This window comes from Dermacentor silvarum, chromosome 8 (genome assembly GCF_013339745.2).
Source record: "Dermacentor silvarum isolate Dsil-2018 chromosome 8, BIME_Dsil_1.4, whole genome shotgun sequence".
Taxonomy (NCBI): domain Eukaryota; kingdom Metazoa; phylum Arthropoda; class Arachnida; order Ixodida; family Ixodidae; genus Dermacentor; species Dermacentor silvarum.
The window spans coordinates 96656953-96665307 of NC_051161.1; positions in this window are offsets into that span (position 1 = coordinate 96656953).

Here is an 8355-nt window from a genome sequence, read left to right on the forward strand (position 1 = left end):
GTATAAATTTGAGTGCGAACAAGTGAAGATGCCGCATTGAGAGATGTGAACTTTGGCAAGTCATTGAGTTTGTATGTAGTAGGTAATAAATACGTTGTCTATTAACATCAAAGAACAAAATCCAAATAAATGGCGTTGCAGTGAAACCTGGCAACGCATGAGGTAGCATGATAAAATTATAAATTTTAGATGCATGGAATGATATCAGTTACCAAATACAAGAGTAATTGGACATGGTATGCAGTTTTTAATGCAGCCGTCCATGGACATAAAACAGACTTATCAATATGGGATGAGTGAAAAACCTGAATATGCAAGCTTATAGTACTGTGACCATTCATATGGGAAAGCGGAATAGGGAAAACGGTTTAAACTTATATCCTTCCGAAGAATCCTGCTTCACTGGCAAAATACCACAGGAATGGCAGGGTCCGAGTGGCATTGGCTTCCGGCAGGAGGTGAAATTCATTGTTCATACAACGATACATTAGCACGAAAGACTATCCGGCTGGCCTCCAGGCCGGGGCGCTGCCACATGAGATGATTCATTGTTGGACAGGCACCCGTGCTGCCAGTCAGGCATGCTGTGCTGACGGTATCTGAGTCATGTTGCATGACACGACGACTTGCACTTGATGGCCAGCTGGTATTCACATTCTCTGTAAGGGCTGCGCCGGTTTTTGTCCAGTCAATGAAAACTGGTGATCCACGTGATGGGCCTTTGGGCAGAGGTTGGGACTTAGCTGGAACAGCTGAATAAACGTCTGTCCTGTTTTGTTATTCGAGCGAATTCGGCTACTCTTCCGGGTCTTCTAGGGATTGGGCGGGTGTGGAAGCGTGCCCATGCAGCGAGCGGGAATTCGGTAACGCTGTCAGAAAGACGTGAACGGGACAATGCACACTTGGTGGGTGGAAGGACCCCGGTTGTATCATTTAAGACTACATCAACAGCATTTTCGCACCCACTGGTCCGAGCGGCCCGTTGAAAGACATGAGCCTACTTCTTTGTCTTGCGCGCAATAGGTCCATTTACCAGGTTCCTTTCATTCTACCAGGGTTGAATTTTGGGAGATATATTCAGAAATTCATGGGATATAGGGATGTCTAACTAGAAATGTTGATGTCCGGTGTCCGGCTGCATACGACGTTTTCCTAATTACATTTGCTTTCTTCAATGACTTCTTCCACTGCAGGAAGACAGGAAAGGCGACGGAGTTCTGTCCTCGTGTGTCAAGGAAAGAAGGACACAGAAGGCTGACACCAGTGGCGTAGCCAGAAATTTTGTTCGGGGGGGGCTCAGGTTGCAGCGCGGCCTCCTCCTTATAGAATTTGTCGAAGGATCAAATGCATGAATAATAACTTCATTGCCAATTCCATTGTATACTAGATGCTGCAAACGAATTATTGAGCGCTATGCACTGTCCATTAAAATATGTATGTTGTCATAAAAGAAGAAATTCGTATGCCCCAAAAATTGTGGCAGAAATAACTGATATCAATGCTTTCGCGTTTTTTTTGTCTAATTAATAAGTAATATAAACATCACATGAACTTTAGAACTATTGACCCTTTTCGCGGAGCAGTTTGTTTTAGAGAAACGAGATGGCGCTCACGGCGGTGCGCAATACCTCTCCTCAGCGACCGCGCACGAATACGAAACCATTACCGCTTCTACCTTGCTTCTGTGCGATCAGCTGTCGGAAATGCAACTGAGTTTTCGCTAACACACTGTGCTCCAATCATGCTAGATTGAATAATGTGGATTGAAGACGTGTGCAGTAGTTGGCTGCAAAAATAGTCACTGGCATGTTAAGGAATAGAATGAATCTGTGTGGCGAAGTTCGCGGACCGCTGCTGCAACTGTCCGAACGTGTTACCGGCACTTCGTGATGTACGGCTTTCCTCGAGGATGCAGAAATTTGCTCATCCTCCAGCCTTGTATCGCTAACCTTCAAAGAAAGGGCTTCATCCCCAGAACGTCGGCAAGAATGAGTACCACTCGTTAAACAATCACAAAGGGAGTAGCGCCGCTTGCTGTCATAATAAGTTTCGCGCACGTTATCAATACACATCTGTCCAAATGACAGGAAAACTTACGCCCACTCTATCGCCGACGTATCAAGAATGAGTGAATGGACTCACACTTGATTATATGCGCACTGTATACACACAATAAATGACGGACTACACCTATGGCGCACCAATGGTCGAAGCTGAATGTTTCGTGATGGTCCACAAGAGTAAGCAAGTTACTAGCTGTAATATATATTTGCTACAAGGTATTACAACGTACAAACAGCTACGTTTCGAGCCTTGTGCGCAGCAAGAACAAATCTATCGGATTCGGAACTGAGCACACCCGCGAGTGATTAGGCAGAAAATAATCAGATAGTGGCCACACCGAGGAACTTCGCTGAGTCAGAAACTGACAAGCCACTGCTTCAAAATATTTGCCGAATAAAGAACAAAGAGCAAAACATACTAATCCTGACTGAATTCATAATCGGACAGCTTGGAATACATATTTAACCCAGCTTTTAGAACAAGCACCATATACGCTGCTTATGCTATTTGAATCAGATAGTGGCCACACCGAGGAACTTCGCTGAGTCAGAAACTGACAAGCCACTGCTTCAAAATATTTGCCGAATAAAGAACAAAGAGCAAAACATACTAATCCTGACTGAATTCATAATCGGACAGCTTGGAATACATATTTAACCCAGCTTTTAGAACAAGCACCATATACGCTGCTTATGCTATTTGGACATAGCTTAATCAGCTCCGAAAGCGCTTTTGCATGTTCTCTGAAGCTGTGATCAAACCTTCGTGTCGTCCATCTAGTCACCGTCTTTGATATCTCCGAAAACAGAGGTTTTCTAAGCCGCGCCGGCGTCATACACTTCCATTGTAAACAAGGAGGCAGCGGAGGCAGTTGAGGCAAGCAATGGACGCGTCACCACGTGATCAAATATGGCAGCGCCCACGGGATCGCCGCGAAAAGGGTCAATATCAGTTCGAAACCAGCAAAGCAGTGCATGCAGCTTATATTAAAAACGTAAAGGCGATGAAATGAATAAGTTGAGGACAAATATTTTGATGAATCTTTGTCATTCAATAACCTTGTTTAGATTTTTCTACATATGCAACGGCCAGGAAGAAACCTCAATGAAACTATCCCTCGTTGCAATCGATTGCACAGGAGCAGCTGTAACTCGTCGTGTATTGTAATTACACCGAGATAATACTCGCAGCAGTGAGTACAAATAAAATGTGGGAGTTCTGCAAATTATATATTAGAAATTGCGAAGATAGAATGGAATATACAAATGCGAAGATACAACTCGCTAAAGGGCAAAAAAAAAGAGTCGCTGGAAACAAAGTTCGCTGCTTGTATACACAAAACCTCGCAATAAGATATTTAAAAATACGTATGAGTCTCCAATAAATCTACGTATTTAAGCAAACGTCACTGCATATAATGCGTCAAAGAAGACAAATAAACATGTTGCTCAGTCACAGATAGTAAACTTTGCGCACAGAAAGACAGATGATCTAGGCAAGAATATAACTATGATCGCAGAAATCGTGATACGTACTTGGGCCATGCAGCGGTCGCGACAGCGCCATGTGGGTAGAATAATAGAGGAATAATGCATAGATCAGTACGAAAATGTGTAATTTAACTGCCTGCACAACGCCAACAATAATTCTGCACCCAAAATTAAAGGAGGGTATTCCTTCGTATCAAAAAAGAAATAAAAGCAGGTAGCTGAAAATGAAAGAAAAGGACAAACGAAGGCCACAGATGATGCGGTAAGTTGAACTACCCAATATCCGAGTGTGTTTTGGGCGAACGCCACGTGCCATAGGCCGGGCTTTCAATGAACAAGGTCGGTCAAAATAGTTATCGGTATTCTCGTAATTTTTGTATTCGCGTGATAATTGTTATCATGATGCTAACTGCTAGAATAAACGACGAAAATTTCTGCGGTTTTAAAAGCGAATGAACGGTCATACGTTTTCATAATTAAGAACTTATGGACCTGAAGCAACAGTGCTTTTTACTTGCATTGATTTTTGCTGCTTCGCTATCTAAAGGACAAACTTCTCTCGACGGGAAAGTTGAGCGAAGTGGTCAATGACTTCGGACACGTTGATGCCGACGTCTCTGTGGCTGTATAGAAGCGCCAGCCTAACCATGCGTTCCACAGACATTGTAGAGCGCAAGTAGTTTTTTAGTAAACTCTTGTTAAAAAAATATTCTCTCTGCGCTGGCAGTGGTCACTGGAAGGGTGACTAGAAGCTGCAGCAGTATTTACACATTTACATAGAACCTGCTGTCGCAATGAGATATGGGCATCTATTCCGGTGCTAAAACCTAAAACACTCCCTTGATGTCGATGGCATACTTGTTTAGGTACCTTGCAGAACCTAGTAGGCTGTTCGATTCCAGCGATGCCGCATTTCGTCAGGAAGTATGGAGAAGCAGCCTGCTTTTGAATCTAGGCTTTCTTTGATAATGTCACCACAAATTTCTATAATTTGCTTTTGTGCGTCTGTGCTTAAATACAAGGCATTACTGGGTCAACTTTCCAAATGGTTCTTCAGATATGTATCTCCACAATCAGCTCGCATGCAAAGAAGCACTCTGAAAATGCCTGTATTTTCAGCAGGGGCACTGCTTAAATCCATAGGGCCCCTGTCCCTGTGGCCACGGAGAGCCAGACCTTGTCGCCCGCAAAAAAAAAAAAAAAAAAAAAAAAACAAATCTCAATAATAGGCCGTTTACTTTCTTCTGTTTTCTCATATTTTACTTTGCCTGCTCTGGTCCAGCTGATCAATCACATTGGGCACGCTTCCTGAAAATGTTTGCAGAAAATTATCAGCTGCTAGCTGACAGTCACGGTGATATGTAGTATTTTCGTGTGTGTGGGAGATTGCGAGCGCGCGCTTCCATTTATGGAACGGCTTGGGCACGAGCGTTCCAGTGCGCGCATGTTGGCCCAAGTTTATAAGAACATTAACCCCATAAAGTTCTAGAATTGAAAATCTTTTAAAGCATGCCTTTCTAAATGTCAGCGCACCTTTCGCGTCAAAAGTTTATGAGAACTTTATACCCATAAAGTTTCGTAATTGAAATCCATGCGCTGCGTATATTCCGCGGCCGCTGCGAGATGCCGCAACGCGCCCGCTCGCTATCGAAAAGCCGTTGAAAGTTTGTGCTCGGATGGGGCTCCTTGCGTTACGTGACTCCAGGTGCAAGGGCATTGTCACGAAATCCAGCCCCAGTTCGCAATGTTCGCGCCGAAATGTCTTTTCGAGCGTGAAAAAGACATTGTAGACAAAATCCAGAATGATTGCCGGCGTCGGTGGTAGTTTTGGTCGGTGGTGCATGCCCGCACGAAAAAATTTCGGGGGGGGCTGAAGCCCCATCAGCCCCCCCCCCTGGCTACGCGCCTGGCTGACACGAACTGTAATACAATATTATAATAAAAAATACGTGCCTTATAATCTTTGACACCGATTGTTATGTAGAATTTCAAGAGTGTCTGAAATTGTTTGGGATTTAACGCCGCGTTTTTGTTCCGCATGTAACGTCTATAATACTACTGAAGATTCTGGAAATAAATCAGCCATCATGTAAAGCATCTCATTGCATTGCTCAGAGAAATGAAATACCAGTTATCTTGTCATCAGAATTGTCGCATTACTACGAAAAAAATACTTAGGTTATCGAGTGCGAACATGGTTTTGATTAGGATAATGTGGGGCGCATGTCAGGCAGTAGAGCACAATAAAATAATCACGATAAACAAACACGAGCACCTAGAATTAGAAACTTCACTAATCCTCCAGTCACCATTAAGATAATAGAACTTCTGAAAGTATGTAAGTTATCTTGTGCTCCTTTCTTATGATTCGAAATTTAGCGGCAGCCGATGTATTCCATAATCGACGAACAGTTATGGATCGAAAATCTCCTTTTTACTTCTAAATGACGATGCAAATAGACAATAAAATACTAAATGCATATGTAGATTTAGATGGTACACTATGTTACTTTATTCTCCCAACACTAGAACCTGACTTAATGGGCACATAGGTGTTAGTGATATGCAGGGAAGAAATAAAGCCAGAATAATAACCCTATTGGTAATAAATTTTTAGTGGCTGAGATTATCTGCCATTAAAAAACAAATGAACGCTTGCAGTGGCTTCCCTAAGTGATTGGATCACGTGCCATCACATGAAATACCAGTTAAAATCCAAATAATTGACTAACAAAGAGAACGAAAAAACACACATAGAAAGTCACATTAAACTAAACGCTAAATAAACTAGTTTTCGAAAAGCGTCTAATGTAGCGTCAAAGCCACAACTTTCCTATTATAGCATGTACAATACAAGTGCATTTTTTTGCAATTTGACACATTTGCTTCAATGTTTTGCTGCTGAAAACTGTTGCAAAGAAGCCGATAGCCTTTTTTCTGTAATGTCCTCAGATGTTCATGTTAGCGCCTAATTATAATTTACTTTCACGAAAAAATTTTGCTCTCATCCGATTATTTCCTTTGATGTGGCTAATGTCGTTGGAAAAGATGATGATGATGATGATGATGATGATTTATTGGCATCCCCTTTGAAACGGGGCGGCGACAAATAGTCACCTAGCCTCCTTGATTTAATCAGGTATAGTATACATGTTCTTTATCTAGCATTTTTGTATACCTCTTATTATTTTTCTTTTTCAAAAATTTACCTTGTACCGCTGCCTATGATTTTACGAGATCAGGTCGTATCCATCTTTTCCCTGCTTTTTTTCCACCAGTACTCTAATCGTCTCTTGCTGATCTCTACGGCTGATCTGTTTATGTTTCCTTCCACTTTAAACCCAAGTGCTTCTGGGAGTTGCACGTTACCTAAGGTTCTCGCTGGGTGGATCCCGTCGCATTCCATTAGAATGTGCTGAGTGGTCTCTGGATCTTTACTGCAGCATACGCATGTCTCATCTAGTTCCGAATATTTGTTCCGATATGTTTTCGTCCTTAGGCAACCGGCTCGAGCCTCAAATAGCAAGGCACTGCCCTTTGTGTTATCGTACAGTTTTTCCCTTCTAATTTCTTTCTTCTCATTCTTGTAAATCTCCATTATCCTTTTCGTTTCCATTCTTTGCATCCAATTCACGGTCTCTATTTCTCTCACTTTCTTTCTGATGACCCCTAGTTGTCTATTTACAGCCTCGATTATCCTGTACTTGGTTGCCAACTTCCTTGACCTCTTCCTCCATTCTGTGTCCACGCTTTTCATGTAGAGATACTTGTGCACTTTAGCCGCCCATTTATTTTCATCCATGTTCCTGAGCCTTTCTTCAAAACTAATTTTGCTTTGTGCTTCTCTGACTTCAAAAGAGGCCCAACCCATGTCACCCTGCACTGCCTCATTTGTCGAATTACCGTGTGCTCCCAAAGCCAACCGGCCTACTGATCTTTGGTTAACTTCCAAACCCGCCAATATATCCGATTTTAAGCATATAATGGCATTTGCGAATGTTAGCGCTGGCACCATTACTCCTTTCCAGATTCCACGCACCACTTCATACTTATTGTGTCCCCACAGTGCTCTGTGTTTCATTATTGCTGCATTCCGCTTCCCCTTTATTTTCAGATTATCTTGGTGGTTGCTTGAGTAATTCTTTCCTTCGTTTATGTGTACGCCGAGGTACTTATATTGCTTTACTATGGGTATTACTTGCTGTTGAATTGACACCACGGAGTTACTCGTGTGTTCATTAAAGATCATAATAACTGATTTCTCTGTGCTAAACTTAAGGCCTAGATTTGTCGCTGCGTTCCCACAGATATTCGCAAGTATCTCTAAATCTTTTTTATTGTCCGCTAGTAGCACAATGTCGTCGGCGTACATCAGTCCAGGGACCTTCTGATGCACCATTTGTCCATTACGCATGTAGGATAAATCAAAACCTAATCCGCTGTTTTCCAGTCGTCTTTCTATGCCCTTGACGTAAAGCGTGAACAACAATGGTGACAGAGGGAATCCTTGCTTCAAGCCTTGGTGAATTCCCACCATTTCATTGCATTTCCAAGGCACAGGTACTACAGCGACACCTGCGTTGTAACTCACGCCCTTAATACGCGAAGCCTAATCGATCAGCCAAATCAGAACCTTGTAACACCACTGCGGGCGGTAAATGTTTGAAGGTTATTTCCCTCTAAAGCTCACGCGGTAGCTAGTTTTATTTATTATTAAAATTGCAGGCAGAATATTTCTTTGAGTGCTCGTGATTAGAAAGACGATATGAACCCGCTTTAAAACTTTCCAAGCATGAGCGAC